The sequence below is a fragment of the Mytilus californianus genome, unplaced genomic scaffold (genome assembly GCF_021869535.1).
Source record: "Mytilus californianus isolate M0D057914Y unplaced genomic scaffold, xbMytCali1.0.p SCAF_2, whole genome shotgun sequence".
Lineage (NCBI taxonomy): Eukaryota > Metazoa > Mollusca > Bivalvia > Mytilida > Mytilidae > Mytilus > Mytilus californianus.
Window position 1 is genome coordinate 3657703 of NW_026262668.1, and position 27908 is coordinate 3685610.

At 31.3% G+C, this 27908-nt stretch overlaps 1 long non-coding RNA gene across 1 annotated transcript; it reads left to right on the top strand.

The window, feature by feature from the left end:
• Window positions 1-15410: 15410 nt before the first annotated feature.
• Window positions 15411-27833, top strand: LOC127729099 (uncharacterized). The gene is made up of 3 exons (XR_007994519.1): window positions 15411-15530; window positions 26677-26728; window positions 27634-27833. It is a non-coding gene; the product is annotated as an uncharacterized LOC127729099 (long non-coding RNA).
• Window positions 27834-27908: the final 75 nt, after the last annotated feature.

Below are 27908 nucleotides of genomic sequence, written 5' to 3' on the forward strand. Positions count from 1 at the left end.
TCGAAGAAACATGTACTAGATTTTTAATTTGGTACGCAAGACGTGCGTTTAGTCTACATAAGACTCATGAGTGGCGCTCGAATCAAAATAGTCGGAAGCCGAAATCAAATACGAAATTGAAGAGTATTTGTCCAACATGTAGTTTCTTTCAGGCAGTGAACATTTATTTTGCCAAGCATTTGATAACATATGTAGTATAGAATGGAAATTGATATTATGATTAAACTTTTCTCGGAATTCATATAAAGTCAAAAAGTCGCTGTTCTCCTTAAGTAAATCATTAATGAAGAACACTCATGGTTCACACAAACTCTGGTAAAAAAGATTTCATTCTTTATTTTCAAGCTTCGTGATTCCTTCAAGATTATTGTTTTTATTTCAGTGTTATAAAATAGCTATTTTATAGATTCATAAATTATTTACAAACTAAGTTTTCAACTCCCTCTGGCAAAGTTGACCGGAATTGGATTTGGCTATTATTTTCCGGTCCTTTTTTATCGTATAATCTTCAACTGGGTCGGTTCTTAAACATCCTTGGCTTTCAAATATTCGGCTTTGAGCGTTCTTGATAAAGGTAAATGCAGGAAAGCGCTTCGGACGCATAATTATGAAGTGTTATTTTCATTTTTGTTATAGCATTGGGTCGATACCACTGTTTACGGTATCCATGCCCACCGTCATTTTACATCAAATTTATGAAAATGTGGAAGTCTTTTCGAATAACTCTCAAGAAAATATTTCAATGTGTTTTAAAATCTATATTGTAAATATACACACTGCAGTTATTCATAAATAAATAATAAAAAAAAATATACCCTTACATCCAATCACAGCGCTCCTTGGGTACACAAAAGGCCAACCTATATCCAGGAAAATGTAATACTACTTTTTTCCCTATCCTGTGACATAAAGATACGACGAATTTTTATGATACCATCAATGCAATACTGAGTTATTTGTGAAACTATGCGCCATAGAAAATACTTGTCTGTCCCCATTACTTATAGAAACATGGATCATTTTATGTCCCCACCCTACTTGTTGGTTTACCTCTTTCTGTACTCCTTTTGCAGATAAGGCATGATAAACTACCTGTATCCAATCACATCATATCTTATTTAAAAAGAGTAATAAACAGTACCATACAAACAGATAAAAATGACCGTTTTATTCAATTTGTATTCATGTTATCCAACATTTACAACATAAGCACAAATTCAAGATTTTTTTTATACTAATCTCCATTCCATGCTTTAGTATATATATTATATGTTTGGTCCAAAATGTCAGAACTTGTTATAAAATATATTATTTTGTCTTGAGATGATAGAGACAAAGATATTTGACACTTAAAACATTAAATAAGCCAAAACCACAGCTATAAAGTTGCCTTTGTTGCCTGAATTTATCTATTAGAAAGCTGAATTATGTCCATTGGGAGTATTCATTTCTAAATAAAATCCTTCAAAAAAGTAAAAAATAAAAAAATAGATATGTTTGATATAATAAAAGATAGAAACTACAAAATGAAGTACTATTGAAATATTTGCTGCATGAACTGCCAAGAATGTGAACAATTCTTTACACAGGAAAGTATAAATTCGATCTAAATTTAGCTTAAACTGGGCCTCTTTTTTACATTAACAGTACAAACTAAACCATACAGTTTCTAATTTTGACAGATTATGTCTTGGTAAATACCTAAGTGATACACTTAGGGTATTACCCATCCAAAAGGCAAATATTTCAAGAAAAAATATTATTCGCGACTTCAATTCTGGTGTATCCAATTGAATCAATCATTGCGAAAGGTTTTACAAATACAAAAGAACAAGAGTTTGGTGCATTTTATACAATATAACTAATATTGGATTCCTAGAATAAAGTTTTATATCAGTACCCATCAATTTGACTTATCGTGATGACTCAGCACTTTTCTTAACGCAGTATTCGTCGCAGTGAACAATATATGCTCCTGGTGATAAAAATCAAATGTTCAGATCGATTATCGCTCCTGTCATGGCGGCGCCCATGAAAATTTCGAGCTGGAAAAAAAAAGAGTAATTTATCCATTTAAAATGTGTTTGTGTAGTTAAAAATATGAAATTGATAGTCATATAACTTTCAAAATGAAAATGGTTTAAGCGCAGAATATTGTGGTAACAAATAAATACTGAAAGGTTAAATATCGAAAACCAGTAGATTGATTGAATGAAAACTTTTTATTGAGAGAAGATTTCGCTGACCTTAAAAATATAATGATAGGTATAGATACTAAGGTAACAAATTTCTCATCTAGGCTTGACTCCGTGGAGAAAAACTTGACTGAACTAATTAGTGATGTGAAATCTGAGGTAGGGCAAGTAAAATCTGACCTCAGTATCACAAACACTAAGGTAAAACTACTTAGGCAAGACAACAATGAGCTTGAGAGAGGTGAAGGACACTTGGAATCTCAGTTTAATTGTTTAGAAACAGAGAAATTGGAAGTGCTCAAGATAGACATAGACAAAAAAACTCGCTTCACTCAGACATGTCAAAGAATGTCAAGTACTGCTTGAGAAACATGATAGGAAATAGGACATCTTCATCTACGGAATCGAACAAAAACAAAATGAGATAATTTGGGAAACGATTGATAATTTATATGTTAAAGATCTTGGCATATAGGATTCCCGCAAAACTCCAGTTGTTGGTACAAAACGCCCTGATGCAATTATTGTAAGGTTCATGCATTATGCTGACAAGCAATGTATTATGGCTCAGGCTTACAAAGTTGCAAACAAAAAGATACGAATTGTTGACGATCTTCCAGTTATTATGAAAGAGGAACGTAACGATCTTGCGCAAATAGCATATAACATCAGGACTAAAGAAAAACTTCAAAAAAGGATAAGAGCAAGAGGTGTACACTTGGTTCTAGAAACCCGTCGAAATGCACGTGATGTCTGGAACGTCGATCCGTAAAGACATCAGTTGTGTCTGATCAGCACTTGTACATGTCCATGTAGAACAAGTAGTACACAGATTGTTGATGCGCATCTGTGTTTTTTTGTATATTTACTTGTTCGTTCTAAACATTTGTGTTCAAAAACAAATATACAAAAATGTATCTATTATACTTTAATATTTTTTAGGGTTTGACACACCAGTTAGTATAGATGTGTTAATGTTGTTTCGTTTTTTGTAATGTGTGTATGGTTTTTGCTGATTTTTTGTTTAACTACAGCTTTTTCTATTTAAGTGCTTTCCAGCATGTATTTCGCCTTTTTGTTTACTTATAGGTACAAACAGGAATGTTTTTCACACCCCACAAAAATAGCCAAGATAAGATACTAGTTTAAACTATGTATATGTCATATATATATATTATATAGTCTCAAAATTTAAAGCTAAATGACTGATATTTTCTCACGCTTAAATGACTGGTCGAAAGGTCAGTACTCAACAGATAATAGAAACTATAAAATTGTAAAATTTATACAAAATTCATCATTAGAAGCCTTGTTATAATGAAACTTTATGCAACAGGCCTTTTTTTACTGCTATCTTGTCTCAAATAATACCATGATAGAAGGTGAGATTATTACAAATGATTTGAATGAATAAGTAATGCTGGCTTAACAAAGATTACTTTAAAAATTAATTGCAGAAATATTTTTTTTTTTAACATTCAATCGTATAGCCCTTTCATGAACTACTTTTCTGCCAGCGCTTAGCTTATATTTATATGTATTTTGTTTTCGTTGATTTGCTTGAAGCTTAATTTGTGCATGGCAAGAGTTTTTTAAATTAGCTGCTATTAATTCTCAATTACATATACATGATTTCCTATGCTCTTGGTGTAAATATTATGAAGTGTGTGTTCACTGCTTTTAAAAAAAAGAAGAAAAGAAAAAAACACCTGCAAAATGTTGGAAATGTTAACACTACATGAACAATATAAAGAAAACAAATCTATTGATTTCACTGAAAACCAAACATCTGTTTGTACATGTTGTAAGCAAAAACTAAATATACACATATTTCTTATCTTCATATATTGAAATAATCCATTATTTCTTTGGGTTTGACTCATTTGAATTAAAACAAAACAAAAACTTACTTTAATCAACTAAAACAGTTGATATTTAATGCATTTAGATTTTGATATGAAAACACATTATATAAGGGAGATAATTTTTATTAAAATTTCAGTTAGATAGAATAATCTCCCTTTGTATACAATATTTCTGTATCAAAAAATATTTGAACACAAGTGGAAATGTTACTCTTCATCACAATAATAATTTGTTTTTAATCATTCTTAGACGATTGTTATTTATACTATGATCTCAAATTTTCTTTCTTTTTGTTTCTTTTATTTTTTTTATGTTTCTTTTTCATTTTGGAACAGTATTATTTATTGTACAGCAATTATGATGCATTTAGGATACACCAGGAAATTGATGCAGACAAGGTAGAGGAGGTCAGACATTTCAGAGTTACATTATCACTTACTTATATAATACATTATGGGAGAATAAGGTCGAAATACACTTATCAAATCTCAAGTTTTTGTTCAGCTATTAAAATAGATATTTAATAAATGAGTGATAATGGTTTAAAATTGTTTCATACAATTGTCAAGGTTTAAATTCAAAGGAGAAGAGGAGAGATGTTTTTGATTATCTTAAAGCAAAAAATTGCCACATATATTGTTTGCAAGATACACATTTTTCTAAGGTTTCAACTCCCTCAGGCAAAGTTGACCTTAGATGAATTTGGCTATTTGTTTTAGATATTTTTGTCATATAGCTCTTCAACTGTTTCGGTACTTATACATCCCTCGGATTTCAAATCTTTGGCTTGGAGCGTTCCTGATGAAGGTAAATCCAGAAAAGCGCTTCGGACGCATGAAATTATTAAACGTGTTGTTTTCAATTGTTTTCAGAAAAAGAAGAAATATCAATAAAAAATATATGGGGAGGAGACTGTATTTTCAATTCCTTTGCAACAAACAAAAGAGGGGTAGCAATATTTTTTATCAAAAACTTTGAATACAAGATACATAGAATGAAAAAAGATGATCAAGGGAATCTGTTAGGAATTGATACTGAAACTGAAGGAAAAAGAATAACTTTGATAAGCTTATATGGTCCAAATAAAGATTCACCTGAATTTTATTCTAGAGTTAGTGACACAATAGAAAACTAGAACAACCAATCAGTTATAATAACTGGAGATTATAATTTAGTCCAAAACCAAAATCTTGATACTTATAATTACCAAAATGTAAATAACCCGAAAGCCAAAGAGAAAGTTTAAGATATAATAGAAAATTATGATTTAACAGATCCCTATAGGGAATTGTACCCTGAACTAAAAAAAAATACATGAAGAAAAAATAATCCCTTAAACAAGCAATATTGGATTTCTTTTTAATATCACAAGGCCTTAATCAACATGTACATAATGTACACATTCTTAACAGTTATAGATCTGATCACTCCCCAATAATGTTACATTTAAAGATGAATAACTTTATATTTGGTAAAGGTCTATGGAAATTTAACAATTCACATATACATGACATTGAATATTCAGCTGCTGTTAAAGAGACTATAAATAAAGTAAAAGAACAATATGCATCACTAGTATACAACAGAGACACATTAGAAAAGATAAATGACTTAGAAATTCAATTTACTATAAACGATCAACTCTTTTTAGAAACTTTATTAACAAACATTAGAGGAAAATCAATTTCATATGCTTCTTTTAGGAAGAAAGAAAAAGATAAAAAAGAAAGAATACTATCAGAAGATATTAAAAAACTAGAAGAAAAAATCTTGTCAGAAGTAATCTTTACTGAAATTGAAAAAAAGAAAACTAATCTAAAAGTATTAAGGCAAGAAAAAATGAGGGGTTCCTACATCAGATCTAAAAAGCAATGGATAGAGGAAGGAGAAAAACCTTCAAACTTTTTTCTAAATTTAAAATTAAACATTTTGTAAATAAGTAAATAAAACTATTCCAAAATTAGTCAATGAAAAAGGGGACACTGTCAGTGAGCAAGATAAAATATTAAAGGAGGCAAACAATTATTACATAAGGCTATATACCAAAACAGTAAGCTTGAATAATGTAAACCTTAATTGTGAAATCCCTTATACTGATATTAAAAAACTAAATAATACCATAGAAGAATCTTTAGAGGGTAAAATTACTTATAGTGAATTAACAACAGCTTTGCGAAAAATGAAAAATGAAAAAAGCCCTGGGTCAGATGGTTTCACATATGAATTTTTCAATTTTTTTTGGATAGATATAGGAAAATTTGTATTTCGCTCTATAATTAATGGTTAAGGGGAAATATCTATTACTCAAAGACCCTCTATAAAACACTGGGTAAGAACCTTTTACAAAAATATAAGTTCTGCAGTTTTTCAAAATTGTTTTTTATCTGAATTTTTTGAAATTCAAAGAGGTTGTCGACAAGGGGACCCTTTATCACCTTATATATTTCTTTTATGTGCAAAAATACTTGGAATATTAATTAGAAAAAATAAAAGAAATGAAGGGAATTAAAACTGATGATACCGAATATTTGTCCTCTCAATATGCTGATGACACGTCAATTATTCTTGATGGTACACCAGAATCTCTTGATGCATCTCTCCGTCTATTACACTAATATGCTGAAATGTCTGGTCTCCATATGAACTTGGACAAGACAAAGGTGGTGTGGATAGGGAAGAAAAAATATAGTCAAGACACCATGTGTGTAAAGTGGGGATTGGAATGGGGTTCCAGTAGGTTTACACTACTAGGAATAAACTTTTCGGTCAATTTGCAAGAAATGGAATCTTTGAACTATTATCCTAAAATAAAAGAAATTAAAAATATAATTAATATTTGGTCTAAACAAAAACTTACTCCAATGGAAAAAGATGACAATTATCAAGACACTAATTATTTCAAAATTAAATCATCTGTTTTTAAAATTACAAGCACCATGCTATACTACTCTTAAACAACTTATTCGTACAATATATTCATTTATTTGGAAAAACAAGCCTGACAAGATTAAAAGAGAAATATTATGTCTGGAATATAAATTTGGGGGAGGGGTTGAAAATGCTAGATATTGAAGAATATGTTAAAGGGTTAAAACTAACGTGGGTCAACGGTTGCTAAAATACAATACAAAACTAAAAAGGCTAATAGAAAGCACAGAAAATATTAATATTAAAAACCTAGTATTTCTAGGTTCATCAAACAGATGTAAAAACCCCTTTTGGAAAAAGGTTCTTAAAGCATGGACAGAAATGCAAAATAAACTTATACCAAAAAATGAAGAAGAATTTTTAACAGACTCACTTTGGAATAATGGAAATATCAAAATAGGTAACGCATCTGTTTTCTATAAAGACTGGGCTGATAACGGTATTTTGTTGATTAATGATCTGGTAGATAATGAGGGTAAATTAATGTCTTTTGAGCAATGGAAAAATATTTATGAAATTAAATCTAACTTTCTAGTTTAAAATGGGGTTATATCAGCAATAAAATCATATCAAAATTCTCTAAACATAATATCTCTATAGACATAAAATTGAGAATGGAAATGGGGAATGTGTCAAAGAGACAACAACCCGACCATAGAACAGACAACAGCAGAAGGTCACCAACAGGTCTTCAATGCAGCGAGAAATTCCCGCATCCGGAGGCGTCCTTCAGTCCTACAGTCTTTATAAAATTCATGGACCAATTCTTCCATATAACATAAGAACATTTTTTTTTATCAAATAAAGGGTCAAAAGATATGTATTATGTTTTATTAGAAAAAAATAGTACAAGGCCTAGCTGTGAAGATAAATGGTCTCTAAGATTAAATAAAAAATTTGATTGGAAAAAGGTGCATAATATGTCTTTCTACACCACAAAAAGCTCTAAACTTCATTGGTTCCAATACAGAATAGTACACAGAATCATAGGCACATATGAATTTTATTCAAAATTAAGATAAAACAAACAGATAAATGTACTTTCTGTAATGAAGCTATTGAAGATATTGAGCACATATTTTGGACATGCTATAAAATTTCAGATTTATGGATTGAACTTAGTGATTGGATTTATAACCAAATACAAATATTAATTCCATTTAATATAGATATTATTTTATTTGGAAATTTAGGTAACAAAGGAAATAATATGATAAAAAACTTAATAATACTCCTTACAAAATTCTATATTTATAGAACAAAACTCTGTGAAAATAAGGTAAATTTTACAGGACTTAAAAATTACCTTAAAGAATCTCTCGCACTAGAAAAGAATATATTTTTAAAAGAAACCCTTTTCATATGGCCAATATCTGCTGGGACCCCTGGCTTACGAATTAAGAATATTTTTTTATTATACAAAAAATAGGTACATTGTATACCGGAATTACTTTCACTTACATTTCTTTACCTTATCCACATCACCATCTATGTTATGATTTAATACTGTTATATGTTGGTTTATATGTATGCTTGATGTTTTGTCTATGTTTATAACTACATTTATGTTCCTCTTGTTATTGCCTGTACGAAAATAATTGAAAAAAAATCCTTTGCAAGATGTATTAAGAATGCTGTAAGTAAGATATATTTTTTTTTTTTTTTTTTTTTGCTTTTTCCAAAATTCCAAATTTCTGTGATTTTTATTTATTTATTCTTTTATTTTCCTATTCTATTCAAATATATGGATCATTCTATATTGATAATGTATTAGTTGGATATATTATAATTAATAAATATATATATTACAGATAAAATAAACTAACAAGTACTAACCAAATTGATTACTTAGTATATACCACTAACGGTTGACGAGGCCGGGATAAGGTACCGGTATTTGATGTATCCATTAACAAATGTCAAACCTATCAATCAAGTATGAAAAGAAAAAAAAAATCAAATGTTCTTATCAAGCTTTAAAATAGTGCAATCTGACTGAACTCTGAATGATTTTGATTTCTCTTGCTATCTTTAGTATAGGAAAAACGGTAGTATTTATTCTTCCATAGGCGACAATACTAATATTTTTCTAAATTTATCACTTTTTGTAATAAAAACGTGGACAAATCAGTTATGTGTGATATTAATACTTTATTATTCTGTTTTCTAAATTGAAGTCAAATGTTAGCATGACCATCTTCGAACAGATCTTGTTTATGGTATCCATGCCCACCGTCATTTTACATCAAATTTATGAAAATTTGGAAGCCTTTTCGAATAATTCTCAAGAAAATATTTCAATGTGTTTTAAAATCTATATTGTAAATATACACACTGCAGTTATTCATGAATGAATTAAAAAAAATATATACCCTTACATCCAATCACAGAGCTCCTAAGTTGACTTCCATCACTTGCCTTGGGTACACAAAAGACCAACTAAAAGCCAATACTAAAACAACTTTTTCCCTAAAAAGCGGACACTTTAAAATCAATATTACTTAAATATTCTACAAAATAGACTTCAACTAAATGAAAGGTTTTTTAATGAATATGAGTTGTTTATGTTCATTACCTATTATCTGTCTTGAACTAAACATCTATCCAACGAATACAACATGTACAAATCACAAACGCCCAATATTTGTTTTTGGATGTACTAAAAACAGAAAAGAAAATAGTTTCATAACCTAGAAAGCAATATTTCAAGAATTCACGGTTGGAATAAATGTAAATTATACTATGTGACAATGTTAAGAGAAACCAAGGTTAAACATCGCCAAGACTTACATGAGCAAATTTAAAGAAGATTTACATGTAAACTGCTAATTCAATAAGACATCAACCAAACGACACAAAAAGTTTAGACATCAAAAGTTTGGAAAGTACGTAAATATAGCAAACAACTTCAGCAATTTAGGCTTTAAGTTAGTATTTCTCTTAACCCTGTCCTACGACCTTTCTTACATAGACTGATATGTTATTTCCAGTGAACTTTCTGTTTTATTGGTGTAAAATTCGTATGGGGTCATTGAATTCGTTTTTTGAATATAAATAAATGTATCGTTGAATCTTCTGCACATCACGAAAAAAAAGCGCCGAACATGCAAAAGCAAGTATTGTCCTGACTAAAATGGTGTACTCACGTGTGAGGGTCTGGATGAGGAGAATCCTACATTTTTGTATTCTTTAATTTTAAAGCAATTTATTTCTATTCTTTATATTTTTGCCCATTATTCTCTATTCTATATATTTTAGCACCCTATTTGGTCTCTCATTTTTATTGTTTGGTCCAATTTTTTCGTTTATTTTTTGTCCTATTATTTTCTATCCTATAAACCCAATCCAGGGCCTCGTGGGAATATTTTAATACCTGTAAACTCAATTCTGAATACAAGATTTTTCATTACAAATGATTTCTTGGTCATTATTCGCGAGTCGCCTTTCATGTTAAATTTCAACTAAAATCTTTTCATAGTCTTCAGATAAACATTTATTTGCATGATCAAGAATATACTGCGACATCTATATAGCCTCTAATCTAAAGGTAACAAGTACGCTAATGCATACATCTCACGGCCTTATTTTAAATTCCTTCATGCAACTAAAGCACGAGAAACCGGTCTACATATGAATATCTAATAAAAGATTTATCTATAGCTTTAATACTTTATAACCGAAAAATAGATATAAATAAGTACAAACTATAAGCATCAAATGGAAAAAGCTTGACTCATCAGGTCGGTAAGCACACAAAAATACCCTGTAATGTACTTATATTATTTATTTATGTGTTTCTCTGTGCTGAGTGTTCTTGCATTTGTTTGTACTGTATTTCTGTCACGTTGTGTTGTCATTTAGCGGTATTTTTAACAGTGCCAAATAGGCGGGAGGTTTGGCTAGCCATAAAACCAGGTTAAACCCACCATTTTTTTCTTAAAATGTCCTGTACCAAGTCAGGAATATGGCAGTTGTTATCAAATAGTTCGTTTCTTTGTATGTTGGCGTTTGTTTTTGTTGCAGTTCAGTGTTTCTGTTGTTCCGTTGTTTTCCTCTTATATTTGATGTATTTCCGTCGGTTTTATCTTGTAACCCGGATTTGTTTTCGCTTAATCGCTTAACCATTTTTTGGGTGTAAAACATTCTTTTGATGTTTTAGATAAATTACGTGCTTTTGATGGCCCTTTTGATTCGGTTAACAGTTTTGACTTTTCCACTTACTTACTACACTTCGACACAATCTTATCAAACAAAAGTTTTCCTATTTAATTAAATGGTCTTTTGATAAATCTGATTGCAAATTTATTTGCTGCAACTCATATAAAGCCTATTTCTCAAATGAGAAACTTGAAGGTAAATATGCTAGATATACTTACTGGAGGTGTAATGAGATGATTAAAGCCGTAAATTTTCTCCTTGACAACATTTATGTACGCTTCGGCAATAAAGTTTATCGACAGGGTGTAGGATTCCTATGGGCACCAATTGTGCCCCTTTAATAGCAGACTTGTTCCTATACTGTTATGAATCACAGTTTATGGCCAAACTCAGTAAAGAAACGTCTAAATTCTATTTAATTGATAAATTCAACAACACTTATCTTGATGAAATTTGTTCGTTAAATAATCAAGAACTTTCTAAATATACTGCTGAAATTTACCCAAAGGAACTTACTTTGAATAAATCAAACATTCAGCAATAACTGTCCTTTCCTAGATTTAGATACTTCAGTGTTACACCAGAAACTCTACACAAACATTTACGACTAAAGGGATGATTTTACTTTCCGTATTGTTAGTTTTCCTTTTTTGGACGGTTATGTTCCTTTGGCACCGTCTTACGGTGTTTATATATACCAACTATTTCATGATGCCCGTGTCTGTAGTGACGTTTTGGATTTCAATGAGCGTAATCTATGTATTACGAGTAAATTATTATGTCAAATACCCCAAATAACTTAAAACCTTTACTAAATCCATAGATACAAAGATTTGGTTTGCAAGTTTTGCTCTACTCGTAAAAAACTTATTTCAAACAGAATAGTACATCCTAAATTTTACAGTGATGTTGTTAACAGAGCCCGGAAATTGAGATACGATCCGGGTAAACTTATCAATCAATTAAATAAACTTATTCTGAAAGGTTACCAATTCAACACTGTAATTGAATCTTTAAATATTGTTTTTATAGGTATAAATATTGATTTTGTTATCAGTAAATCAAAACCATACTAAATATAATTGTTATATACATATGGTATTTCACGGTACTACAATCTGTCGATACCTATATTTTGGCATTGCACAAGGTCGTGTTTTTCTCTGATTGTTAATGGCGTTTTACACTATACCCATTGGATGTTGGATGGGTTCTACTTGATATTTTAGTCTAAGATACATGATTTTTTTTATTAGTTGTTATCGGGTTTGAACTAGCTGTCTGTAACTGCGAGTACTCTCAGATCTGTACTTAGTGTCTGTTTTGTTGTTAGGGACGAGGGGTGGATAAATACCCTGCCACGTCCGGTCTGTTTTTTTTTTTGTATGATGTTTTTCTGCTTAGTATTGATCTGATGAATTAAGCCTTTTTCAACTGATTTTTATAGTGTGTTCTTATGTTGTGCTGTTACACTACTGTCCCAGGTTAGGTGGAGGGTTGAGCACTCACAATAAAATTGAGAATGGAAATGGGGAATGTGTCAAAGAGACAACAACCCGACCATAGAGCAACAGCCGAAGGCCACCAATGGGTCTTCAATGCAGCCAGAAACTCCCACACCCGGAGGCGTCCTTCAGCTGGCCCCTAAACAAATATGTATACTAGTTCAGTGATAATGGACGGCATACTAAACTCCAAATTATACACAAGAAACTAAAATTAAAAATGATACAAGACTAACAAAGGCCAGAGGCTCCTAACTTGGGACAGGCGCAAAAATGCGGCGGGGTTAAACATGTTTTTTGAGATCTCAACCCTCCCCCTATACCTCTAGCAAATGTAGAAAAACAAACGTACAACAGTACGCACAGTAAAACTCAGTTTAAGAGAATTCCGAGTCCGATGTCAGAATAGGAAACAAAAGAAAATAAACAAAATGACAATAATACATAAATAACAACAGACTACTAGCAGTTACTGACATGCCAGCTCCAGACCTCAATTAAACTGATTGAAAGATTATGTCTTTATCATATGAAGGCACAATCCCTCCTAATAGGGGTTTAGTATTATACCATCATAAAATATATGAGAAGAACATAACCCGTGTCATGCCAACAACTGGTTTTAGAATAAATATGTTTAATTCCGCCGCAAAGACCCTATAAGTGAATCAATATTAAAGCCAAAATATGCAATCTTTAATGACCTGACAACAGTATCGTAACTATATCCCTTCTTAATAAGTCTGTTTAAAGGTTTTGTTAGCTTTTGAGGTGAATACTGACATCTTTGTGCTTTGTAAAGAATATTACCATAAAAGATTGGATGTGAAATACCCGAACGTATAAGATGTCTGCATGTTGAGTTATATTTACGAATGATGTCCTTATACCAATGATAAAATTTAGTAAATGTTTTGACTAGTTTATGATATCGAAAACCCTGGTGTAATAATTTTTCAGTAATACATAAATTTCTCTCGCTAAAATCTAATACGTTGTTACATACACGAGCGAATCGTACAAGTTGAGATATATAAACACCATAAGAGGGTCACAAGGGGACGTCACCATCTAAAAATGGGATCATCTCTTTTATCATAAATTGTTGTATTAAACTTCCCGTTAATGATATATATATATCAAGATCGAGGAAAGGACAGTGGTCATTATTAGTATTAGCTTTATTTAAAGTAAGTTCAACAGGATAAATTTCTTAAGTATACATACTGAAGTCGTCATTATTGAGAGCCTATATATCATCCAAATATCTAAAAGTATTGTTAAATTTTTGTATCAGATGTTGTTTCGATGGGTCTTTGCTGATTTTAGTCATAAATTGTAACTCATAACAATACAAAAACAGGTCCGCAATAAGTGGTGCACAGTTAGTCCCCATTGGAATTCCGATAACTTGACGATATACGGAATCTCCAAAGCGAACAAAAATGTTATCAAGTAAAAATTCAAGGGCAGATAACATGTTTAACCCCGTCACGTTCTTTATGTGCCTGTCCCAAGTCAGGATCCTGTAGTTCAGTGGTTGTCGTTGGTTCATTGTCTGTCATATTTGTTTTTCGTAAATTGTTTTGTTATGAACTAGGCCAAAAGTTTTCTCAATTGAATTGCTTCATATTTTTCATGTCGGGGCCTTTTATAGCCGATATACGGTATGGGTTTTTCTAATTATTGAAGGCCATACGGTTGCCTATAATTGCTTCCATCCACTATTTGAACTTTGGTTGATAGTTGTTTCATTGGTAATCATACCACATCTCCTTATTTTTATATAACTGTCAACCGTCAAAAGCAGGTAATGTATCTACACCGGCCAAAGACCTTTTAACAAACGAATGACGGGTGTGAAAGATGAATGCAAATTTATTTATCTCTTGTGTTTATGACATAACAAAGTGGTATGTTGTAGATGTAAAATAGATAATTCACCAATCATCCCTAAACGCTGATTAAAAATTGAACAATTTATTGAAGGTTGACAAAAACGTTTACTTTAAGTCTATCATTAACATATATATATATACTTGCTTCTTCGAGTTACAAGGACTACAAACATGATATTTGATTTAAATAAAAATTTCATAACATGTTTGTCTTTTATTGTAGTGTTCCATATAATAACACGACTGTCATGTGCCATGATATTTATTCAGTGGAGAAATGTTTTACATGTAATTAAGGAGCGTGAGAAAACATAACCCGTATAATTCAGGTCCTCTATATAATCGATATCTCTTACTCGCTTCGTAGCCATCGTAGATCAGCGGTATTAACGACTGTTTAATCATTTCGGGTTAGAGAGAAAACATACCACCCGCGAAATGTGAAATTGCAAAAAAGCGAAATCAAGAAAGCGTTTCATTTCGCGTATACAATTTTGTATTTTGTTTCGAGTTTTTACTCGTAGTTTTGCGATTTTGCGATATCGCGTTTTTTCCCGATTTCACAGTTTGCGTTTTCACCTTTTTCACTTTAAAATAGCAAAAACTCGAAGTTGGCCGCATCCGGCTTCCATAAACTGTTAAAAAATCAAAGATTTAATTGTAGAGGCATTCACGCGCGCTGGCATTAAGGACCTTCTTAATCCAGGTAATGATGAACAAAATAAATATAAAGTATAGAGGTATAATTGCCAATGGGAAAAATATCCATTGAGACCAAACGACAAAGATGTGAACAATTACAGTCATCGTACGACCTTCAAAAATGAGCAGAGTCCATACCGTATAATCATGCTAATATAGTCAGCTATAAAAGGCTTTGGGGTTGACAAAATTGCAAACAATTTAAAAGAGAAAACCAGGAAAATAAAAAAAAAAGTGCCGATCACGAAAACTTCACACTGATTATTTACGAAGTCGAGGTAAGGTAACCCCTGTTTTACACGTGTGGTTTACGGACATACTTACAAAAAAGTTGTTCTATGAATCATTACTGAAAAACACACAGGATACAAATCAGGTTAAGGACAACGAACATATACCAGAAGGAGAGTTTGGAATATAAGGCTTCATCATAAACGATTTGTAATCTCTATGTAAATAGTGTACACCGTCGCTGTTATCTGATAATCATCTTTATGTCTTGCATTCTGTGACATTTGAAGCAGGCGTGATAATAAATCAGAATAAGATATCAATCAGTACACCTAAAAACGGGTATAGCGTAAATACGTCATTAGCAGTCATTTGTGTAATGCCATCATATAAATATCGACAATGTAGGAAAAAAGTGACCATATTTATTTAGTTATACTTATAAGTCTGTACAACGAATAACTGTGTAACTCATATCTATATTGTACAACTATTAATATAATGGTGTACTAATTTTTAAACATGATTCTAAAAACAAATAGTGTTGAATTCAATTACATTGTTCAAAAGCTTCCATGCTGTTATATGCTCAGGGATCGGGAGGGAGGAGCAGCTGAGATATCCAGTACCCTACCGTTTTCATATATTTTTTTCAATAAAAAAATACATCTATATATAGCTATTATGGTTCCGCTATTTTACGGAGAGATAAAAAGATTTGACGAATATCTGATGCATTTACGACTGTGGTTTTAATCGCATCTTTAAAAAACATTAAGATCGGATAAGTTTCAGATTTTTTAGGTACTTAATAAAGTAATATGATATATTTGATGTCAATTTTTCGATTTAATTACATATTATCACAGGTGACCTACAACCGCGGCTTATCCCTACTACGAGGTTATGTGTATTTCACAACCCAACATATTTACGTTATTTATAACTTCTCCAAAGGAATGCACTTGATATACAAATATACAAATACATAATTGAAGTCACGTGTTTATGTCTCATCGCTTCATTTATCAACCCTAAAGTAAGTATGAATAGAGAATTACATAATTATTCAAAAGGATATTTAGAAATGTAAAATGAGGTGAAGTTATAGGATTTTATTGTGCAGTTTTTTGTATAGTTAATGATTATTTTGGTATTTGGTGTGTTTCGATTAATTTAATTAAAAAGAAATGGCTTCACGGTTTCAACATTTCCCAATACTTGTAAAAATTTGAATGTGTTAAGAAAAGTATCACTGTCCTAGGCTCTTGAAACAGAATGGTCAACTTCAACAAAAATCGTATATATAACAAACGATTAGTAGGGCCAACTTTCCTCGTATTTGTTTTCCTGCTGGGTCAAATATACAATCTAAAAGTTGTTAAAAGTGACTGGGTTATGAATTAAATAAGAGAGTATTGTTGTTAACATTTTAACATATTTCTATAAAATCAAAACGTTATTTACATACCTTCTTTTCAAAACAATCGTGAAGCAACAATGCGAATTTCAAAAAACAATTGGCGCAAATGCAATGCGCCCCCAAACATATATGAATAAATAAATCTTCATATATTGGAAACGAGCTTGCATTCAAAGCGGCCAAATTGTCAATTATGAGGGGGCGGACAGGGTAAAGGGAGACAGGGAGAGAAGGGGTGGGAGAAAGGAGAGAGGGGGCGGGAGAAAGGAGAGAGGGGGCAGGAGAAAGGAGAGGAGGGGCGGGAGAAAGGAGAAAAGGTGTAGATAAGGGAGACAAAAATGTTTATAAAAAATAATAAAAGTGAGTCGGAAATTGATTATTTTATTAAATTAGATAATACAAAGCTTGAAGAAATTGCTAATAAATGCCGTAGTAGGCTTAATGAAAACGACCTCATAAATACGCCAAGCGTCGTCACTTATTCAATCATTACGATCTCTTATATACGGAGAAAGACTAAAAACTAACAGAATATCAATGATTGTATTCTGAATCCGTGCATTTATAGTAACAAACATGTTACCATCCCTGTTTTTTTTAGATAAATTGCGTCAAAGTTGACCGATATGCAAAGAATTTGACAGAAAAGGGATGACGGTTCTGCATATCAAATAACGTTATTTTTACGGAGAGGTATGAAAATATGTAACGGGATATGAATGGTGTTTGTTATTTTGTTTTCATTTCCCCTGTCTGGTTACTTACATTTCGTCCTAACCGGATGCATAATTAGCTTATAAAGAAATTCAAATCTTCAACTTAACCCTACTAGCCAAATTAGACAAGGGTGATGCCACCGCAATTTCCGTGTGTCAAATATTTCATGCATGTTTAGGACGATTCAATACAATTAGAAATAGTTGTGTTCAAAAGACACATTTAATGCAACCATCAAAAAAGGTTAAACATTCTGTTAGTTGTAAAAATGATAGATACAAACAATATCTTGATGAAATACATATTCTTAATCAAGTATACTGTATGGTGTAAACGTGTGATTTTTTTTAATGAGTTTGCTCATTTTAACATTTTGGTAATATATAAAGGCACCTTACAAATTGTATTCAAAATTTCACTTGAAAAGACAAAGTTCAACATTCTGTCATTCGTGAAAAATTATACAATAAAAAATCCTGAGAATATATATGCACCCTCTTTATAAGTAAAACACTCGGCGCAATATAAAAGTTCAAGCTTGAAATTGTACATGTTGTCGTAGAAGGAGTAAGCAGGGCTATGTATTCTGCGTGTATTTATATATTATCAAAATGCCAAATTCAACAACCTGACATTTAAAACAAAAAACAAACAAAAATCCTGACAATATGCGCACTTCTGATATATATACTATCACCTGGTACATTATTTAAAGTTGAATCTAAAAAACTTAGCAATAAGAAATAAACTGAACAAACCCTCAGTTATATATACCAAGTCAGGAACGGGCGGTCATACGGACACGGGTAAAACAGTATGCTTCCGGGACCAAAATATATATTAAGCGTATCTGGTGATGGTCAATTTTTTAAGGCATTTTGTGACAAAACATAATATTATCTTTGATAGAGAGATGTCTCATAGGCACTACATCTCCTTATTTCATAATGGTTTGAGTTTTCTTCTGAAATACGAGTTGTTTAAAGACTAACAAATGTGTACCTTACGAGATTGACATATGTTTGTATTATAATTAATATGACTAATGTTGTGAACGTGTGATGTTATCATATGATAGATTTTATACTTACTATAGTAAATATACTTATTAACTTTCAATTCAAGGGACCAAATTATCTTTTCTAAATCTACATATTAGCCATATAAAAATTCTCGTCCATCCTGCATTTGTCCTGTGTTATCTAGATGTCTTTGGTTTTTGTGTGTCGTTATTTGGCCAGTTGCAGTCTTATTGAATCTCCCATATCTCCATTTACAACACTTTTATTTAACATACATACTTGTATATGTACTTGTTATAAAATCTCTTTTAAAGATCGAAAATACCCTCTGACTTTTTCCGACGCTCATGGAGTCATGTCGGCAATGTGTCCCTCCCCAAAAAGATACCGTTGTTAATCATTTATGAATCGTTTTGACTCACCGTTTTATGAAATGGTGCATTTTTCATCATCTGTACCTGTACAGCATGTCCAGCTCAAACAAAAAAAAAATACAACCATTCCTGTACACCGAAGCGTAAATTAACTTGAACCTATATTAAAATCAATCAGGTCCAGGACCAATCCAGTATATCTTATTATAATCCTTCGTAATTAATTCCATTTTCTATGTGCATATATTTAGAGTAATTTGGAGCTGGTATACTCAGCATGTGATACATATTTCTTGTTGTGGAATACATTTTTCAGAATTTATTTTCATATTTTTTAAGACATTCACATTTCCATGCTTGTAGTGATAATTATTGTGTGTGTGTATTTTTAGAATAAAAATCCAGATCTGGTCTGTGTTTTTTATACTAAACGAGGTGTTTCGGTTATGGTCATATATACGTAGGCCTATCCTCATGAGGTATACTTCCGAAATCGTATCGAATTTCTTCTAAACAGTCCAATAAATGATATTTGTTTTCCTCTTATGTAGCAGCATTTGGATTTCTACTTTAAAAAAAATCATCGGGAAACGGCGTGCATCAAACTCAGTTGCAAATTCAATGCAAACAGACAGCTTAACAGTCAGTGAAAATAATATTGAAGTTCTTCAAGCAGAAGAAACAGCACTTCTATCTTGAGAAAGGACAAGACAGGGACTAGCTATTATAAAAAAAGCAACAAATTTGATCGATTTTTATTAAAACGAGATTTCTATACATTAGTTTTACATGTTCGAGGTCGGGAGACAAGAAAAAGGGGGTGGGAGAAAGGAGAAAAAGGGCGGGAGAAAGGAGAAAGGGGGCGGGAGAAAGGAGAGAAGGGGCGGGAGAAAGGAGAAAGGTACCCCCTGTCCGCCCCCTCTATTATAGACTAAACTGACTTTGATATAACCCACTAATTTACGTGGGTATACATACATGGACTTCAATGGTGGTGTGACAGAGTTAACAAAATAGTTCAACTTTGTGTTTTTTTATTTCTGGTAGATGACCAGTCAACGGTCACTGCATGCCTGTCGTTTTTGATATCTTCGCCAGTTTCCACAAAAGAACCTTTACATTTATTCTCATTGTAGTTGTTTCGGTTGTCTAATTCATATTCTAGTGTAAAAATATATAATAATAATTTTTGCAATTATTCGATCATATATAAGGTTTACTACTGGTTTGAGCACATTTAATTATACCGATTATCTATTAGTAAAGAAAACAAAAAAGTCAAAAGGTTTAATGAGAATACAATTGTATAGTCTGTTCCTTGGCTTCAATGATTTTACGGAATGATCAGTCATACTTCAGTATACATGTTACTTCTAGTAATTGGTTGCAGGGGCGCAGGTCCAGACACGGTATTTGTTTTGTTTGATCATACAATACAGTATTCAGAATCACAGACAATACGTGCTGCATAGATATTGACATTGGTACTATGAAATGTCTTTACGGACGCCATCACGAGTTGGTTGACCGTTAATGAATACCCGTTTCACAGATGATGACGAATATGTTCCAATTGTCGTAACTAAAATCCCGTCCTCTTTTTCCCGAATGTGACCTACCGAATCATTCGTCATAACTCGGCCGATTCCGTTCCTTCATTTAAGAAGAGTAGCAGATTCTCCCGGGGATTGCCAATTGCTACCGATTTAGACTTATCACCGGGTTTGTACTAACATGAGCAACACGACGGATGTTAAATGTAGAGCAGGATCTGCTTACTCTTCCGGAGCACCTGAGATGACCCTCGATTTTTGGCGGGGTTCGTGTTGCTCAGTCTTTAGTTTTCTATGTTGTGTTTTGTAGACTTTTGTCCTTTTTTTTTTTGCCATGGCGTTGTCAGTTTAATTTCGACTTATGAGTTTGAATGTCCCTTTGTTATCTTTCGCCTGTCTTTTACAGTTGATTTGAATATGATCTGACAACAATTTCATGATTTTGTTAGATTTTTCATTGACTTGTAGAGTTCGAAAGAAAAAAAAAAGTTCGTCACTAGAAATCAAACATCCAATATGGTTCTCAGAAGTTGAATATTTATGTCTTATAACATATCGAATTTCACTCTAAGTTCAAGTCTTGAGGACCATGTTTCAAATAAAATATATAAATGGCAAACAAAACATTTAGAAAGTGTTTTGACGGTAAACATTAATTCATTGTATGACTGCGGGCAATACATTTTGCATTTAAAATAACTCTGAAACACATGAGAGGTTTGAGGGGCCGAAAAACTTCAACCCCAACTTTCCTGTATGAGGCCAGGAAAATGAGCGTCCCCATTCCTTTGATCAATCATCATGGTGTCAGTGATTTTATATACTCCTTTTGATTAACAATAACTGTTATTTCTGTTTCAAAATATATTCATTTTCCAATTAACTGTTTATTGTTTTTTAATTACTTTTATACATATATATTTTTTTTTACATTTTACGATCAAAATAATACTTAAGTGTGTTTTAAAATAACATATTTTTACAGATTGAATAAACACTAGTAGGTGCTACAAGTGTTAACGACAGATATCTAAAAAAAATTAACAAATTTTGGATTATAAAAATTGAAAATGTTTTAATGTTTTCACTCTTATCGCCATGGCGTTGTCAGTTTTTCTTAGTCTAGAATAGACTAGATCTTTATTCTTGTTAACTAAAGACCATAGTCACAGAGATAATAATATACACAATATCATTTCACATATTTTGCAAATTGTGAAAATTACAAAATTAACTGTACTTAGCGCCTTCAAACGAGTTTAACCATGGCACATTCTGTATGTGCCTGTCCCAAGTCAGGAGCCTGTAATTCAGTGGTTGTCGTTTGTTGCTGTGTAACATATTTGTTTTTCATTCATTATTTTGTACATAAATTAGGCCGTTAGTTTTCTTGTTTGAATTGTTTTACATTTGTCATTCCGGGGCCTTTTATAGCTGACTATGCGGTATGGGCTTTGCTCATTGTTGAAGGCCGAATGGTGACCTATAGTTGTTATTTTCTGTGGCAATTAGTCTCTTGTGGAGAGTTTCCCATAGGCAATCATACCACATCTTCTTATTTTTATATTTAATTAGGAGGACAGACTTTCACTGATATATATATATATATATACAAGTCTAAATTGAAAACAACGTTCAAACCTATGATTGCGTTGGATAAAAATCGCAATTTTTATACCTGTGCATGCAAAACAAATTTCTTGTTAGAGGGGTCTAAATACAGCACAAACAACATTTTCCAAAAGACCAAAAAAGTGAAAAAGTGTATTTTAACAAAACGCATTATATATATATATATATAAATGCGTTTTGTTAAAATATACTTTTCACTCTTTTGGTCTTTTGGAAAATGTTGTTTGTGCTGTATTTAGACCCCTCTAACAAGAAATTTGTTTTGCATGCACACGTATAAAAATTGCGGTTTTTCTCCAACGCAATCATAGGTTTGAACGTTGTTTTCAATTTAGACTTGTTTATATATATATATATATATATATATATATATATATATATATATATAATTAATTAATCTACACACAGATTTTCTAGTAAAACAATATTGACTGTAGTGAATACATTATTAAATTTAATGATATTAACATTTGTAAAACAACAGTGTGGTAAATACTTATATCGTTCTTTTCTAAAAAAAGAAAAGAAATAAGGACAAAACATTACAAAATTGCGATGACTGCAGTGTCAAAAGGGTTGCTTGATCTCTCTAGCCTTGGAACATTATGCCACCTTCCTGTCTACACTGGCAACTTCATAATTGTTATAATCAATTTATATGTTACAGTGAATTTGCATAATCAGGAATTATGTAGAATCCTGATTTTTCAGGGATTTTGCATAATTACTAAAATCATTAGTGATTATATATAATTCTTGAAAATGACCAGTGATTTTACATAATCACTGAAAATTTTAAGAATTATTTTACAAATTCCCTGAAATGATAATGGGATTATCAATAATACAAAGATCCTTTGTTTGATTGGAATAAATTAAATATAGGCAAATAAATCATTTTTTTGTTTACCCCTTTATGGTTTGAGTGGACAGTTTTCATTCTCTGTCTATTTATCGAATCGTATAAAGTTAACAGTTTATCCGGTGATATTCTATTTAAATGTCTTGACCGCATTAACTCACCAACAGAAACGTATTTAAAATTTTGTGTGTTCTTTGTTCCAAAGAACAAAGAATTCAAACCAAGCAAAGAATTGCAACTAAAGGTACTGTAACACAAACAGAACAAATGTTTGACAGATTGAACACAATTTTGGAGGAGGTCGCTTCCGCATGGTGATTCGTGGAAAAGGAGACCCCAAAAATGTAATGGCCATTGTTCATAAAAGGACTGAAAATGATTACTGCCTGCGAACCATGAAATTTTTCTTAGATAGTATACAAGCCGTCACAAGGAATAAATTAGAGGTGCCTGATTGACCTTTTTAGCACCTTCAGATGTTTCTGATGAACACTTTAGTTTTCTTTAACGAGCAGTAAAATCTGATTCAAACCTTGTATGCGAAGGTTAAGTTTTTGTTTTTTGTTTTTTGTTTTGTTGCCAAAAAAAACAAAAAAAAAACAACCACAAACAGCCGAGCAAATGATCAATAGTAGAGGGTCTGGATGGGGTTTACAAATAAAGAATGATGGACAAAAATTGCAAAATAAAGGACAAAAAGAAAAAAGAAAAATATACAAAAAAGATAAAGAATAGAGAATAATGGAATGTTAAATTATACAGAAAAGAGAATAATGAGAAAAATAAAAAAAGAATAGAAAAAAATGATCGAAAAATTGAAGAATAAAGAAATGAAGGATCCATATCCAGACCCTCATAATAGATGTCATCCAAATTTACAATGTCGTATGTAAAAATAAATGATGTGTATATTGTGCTTAAAATTTTAATATTTTTATTCCTAAAGATGTTTAAATTTGATTTTAAAGAACAAATTATTTAACTCTTATTCATTGTCTTTTCATTCCAGTTATTATGTATAATTCCTGACATTTTTTCTAGTGATTATGCATAATTTCTGAAAATTTTAGTAGTTATATATAATCACTAGAGTGACCAGTGATTATACATAATCCCTAATTATACACATTTGCTGTAACATATATATATATATATATATATATATATATATATATATATATATATATATATATATATCTCAATTTATATAACATTGACGAAATCTTGTTTTCAAATGTATTATCAAAAAGGTTTCACCAAAATTTCATCATCCATAATTTAACGTGTATAAAATCGGTTAAATTCCCAATAAACCATAGTCATTAAATTAGGAGTTGATCTTTTTATCCACAATACATGCTTACAAAACTAAAATGTATCCTTTCCAAAATATCAAGAGTTTCGTACCCCAAGATTTCGGCTCCTTATAAAAGAATAGGTGAAACAGCCTACTGCAATTAAATCTTTAAAAATTGTTTTTATTGGTATATATATATTGATTTTGTTATCAGTAAATTTAAACCATACTAAATATTATTGTTATATACATATGTACTTTCACGGTACTACAATCTGTCGATACCTATATTTTGGCATTGTGCAAGGTCATATTTTTCTCTGACTGTTAATGACGACTTCACACTAACTCTATTGGATGTTTGATGTGTACGGATTGATATCTTAGTCTTAGATACATGATTTTTTTTTATTAGTTGTTATTGGCTTTGAACTAGCTGTCAGTTACTGCGAGTACTCTCAGATCTGATCTTTGTGTATTTTTTGTTGTTAAGGACGAGGGATGGATATATACCCTGCCACGTCCGGTCTGTGTTTTTGTTTGATGTTTTTCTGCTTTATATCGATCTGATGAGTTAAGCCTTCTTCAACTGATTTTTATAGTTTGTTCTTATGTTGTGCTGCTACACTACTGTCCGAGGTTAGGGGAGGGTTGCGCGCTCCCAAACATGTTTAACCCCGCCACATTCTTTATGTGCAGGTCCCAAGTCAGGAGCCTGTAGTTCATTGGTTGTCGTTGGTTCATGTTTGTCGTATTTATTTTTCGTAAATTGTTTTGTTATAAATTAGGCCTCAGTTTTCTCAATTGAATTGTTTCATATTTTCATGTCGGGGCCTTTTATAGCCGACTGTACGGTATGGGTTTCTCATTTTTAAAGGCTGTATGGTTGCCTATGATTGCTTACATCCACTTTATTTGGGCTTTGGTGGATAACTGTCTCATTGGCATTCATACCACATCTCCTTTTTTTATCAAACACATCGAGATAGCAATCTTTAGATAAATGGTTAGATCTACACTTCTTTATAACACAAAACATGACTTTAATAGCTTGATTTCGAAGATAGTTTCTAGTGGCAAAAAAAAGAGAGATATATTTCAGGAGAATTTAACACCAAGATATTCATATTGTTGTATTTTTGTGAAAGAATTTAGTACGGACATCTAACCCTTCAATTTTTAGTCAAATTAAGACACATTTTAACTATGTTAGATATTCTTTAAACACACAGCATCATGGAGTCCTTGGCAGGATTAACGATATAAAAGTTTTTAAAATAAAATTAAAAAAGTAATATTCAACATTTCAAAACAATTTTCAGTTTTGGAAATTTAGTTACTTTGCTAAATGTAAAATTCCCTTAACAATTAAAACGAGTTTTATTAATAATTTTGAAAGAAATATTAAAAAAATTAAATTCTGAGGACAAATGAAATTTAGAGCTTTTGTGCTAGTTGGAGATGAAGTTGAAGTTGAACTATATAAAAGTTCGTGTTAAAGGTAATAGATTCATGTTAGAATTTGAGTATGAGTTGAAAAATGAATGAACAAAAGTTTTAAATTAAACCATCATAGATACCAGGCTTAAAACTGTGTCTACAAAAGACGCCAATGACGCCAGCTCAATTTAAAAAGTTAAAATAGCCAAATAAAGTACGAAGTTGAAGAGCAATAAGAACCCCATATTCCGAAAGGTTAAATTCGAGGTACGAAGTTGCAGATAAATGGTTAAGAATAGAGTTCGATTTTGTCCTACTTTAAAGTTTGAATAACCACTGGAAATCAACAAATACATATTTTCTATTTATATAGTGTAAATACGTTATAGAGAAAGTCCAAATAACTGTCCATTCCTGGGAAATAATGGAGCGGAGGCTCGTAGGGCCAACGCCCATTATTTCCCAGGAATGGAGCTATTTGGACTTTCGCTAACTTAAAATACACCTTAAATATTAAAAACGAATCTTCAGATTATAACATTTTAAAGAATTTTATTTAATTTTGTAATGGTTTTCTTTTCATTTTCCCCGTGTTGTACCCAAGAATCCGCAGGCAAAATTTAAGATCAAGCTGACCATCTACTCACTTAACGAAGTATTTATACAAAGAAGAATAATTACTATAAAAAGATCTTGAATAAAGTTCATTCAGATTTATATTTAAAGTCATTGGATACGCACGTCTTTCTTGTAGTGGGATTGAAAGGATATTTATTTGTGTCTTTAAGTGGTATCTCGGGAGAGTTAAAAAAAACTAGTATTTATTCATATATGTTAATGGATTATGTGTGTTTTTCTTTTGATAAATATTAGATGTAGAATCGTCTATGAAATGTGAAATGGTACAACTAGAATGAAATTCCAGGTATGTAACACTCTAGTATAGGTTTTTCAACTAATAACGGGGTGCTCGATTTCAAGTCATATCGAAAACAAAATGTGATTATATATTTCAAACCATTTTATTCGATGAAATAATATGAAACAAGAAAACAGTATTTCACGCATAACCCAGTATTTCGTCTTTCCCTTTGCTAATTACAACGAACAAAACTTTTATGCATTTTTAAAAAAGCAATACAAGCAAACTGAAGATATTTTTCATTCTTTCCTTTTATCAGAAAGGAAGCAAAAAAGTTTTAGAAACAAAAATCCGCATGATTAAAAACATTTCTGGATTCCGTTTTGTATGTATTTAACTTAAGTGGACAACTACCTTTTAATTTCATTTAAACATTTATTTCAAGATTAACGCCGTTTATTTGAACTGCCGATATAACTGTTATATTAGCCACTGGACATCTAACAACAGTGAATGAATTCGATTATGTTACGCGTTTCTGTTGAAAATTGAATAAAAACGCCGCCTAATATTTAACACAAATGTTATACATACCCCCTCAAATTGTATTCATTAGTACTATATTTAAATTATAACAACGAACACTCAAATAAAATACCGAATACGCCATTTTGACCATTTCAGTTTCTTGGACTATTTATTCTATTAAACCACAATATTATTGTAGAAACTATCCGAGTAATTTTTGTGTTTTTAATTTATATATATATAAAAATGCAATAAACGATTTTTGCTGTACAAAATCAAAATATTTCAAGGAAATGATATCTTAAACGGTAAAATTAAAATCAAATCTTTATGTGAAATATATTTTTTTCTTACTTTCATTATTGAATCATATAAGTGTGTTCAATATTACAATAGCATTCACTGACTCACACACAGTTAACACATTTGATATTTTGTAGATGCACAGAAGAGGAATGGGACTCAACGGAAAATATTCGTTTTTACCCACTTGGATACTATCCGTGACAAAAATTCAGCCAAGATTTGCATCGGAAAACATATTGTGGATTATATTGTTGAATTTTAGTGAATACGATACTATATTTTACACGATGGAATTACGACTCGCAAATAAAAGCTGTTTGTTAATAATGAGATATTTAGTGTTCATTGTATTTCTACGATCCCAATTTAAAAAAATCTAGTATCAGTCGTTTTAGTAAGATTTCATCTT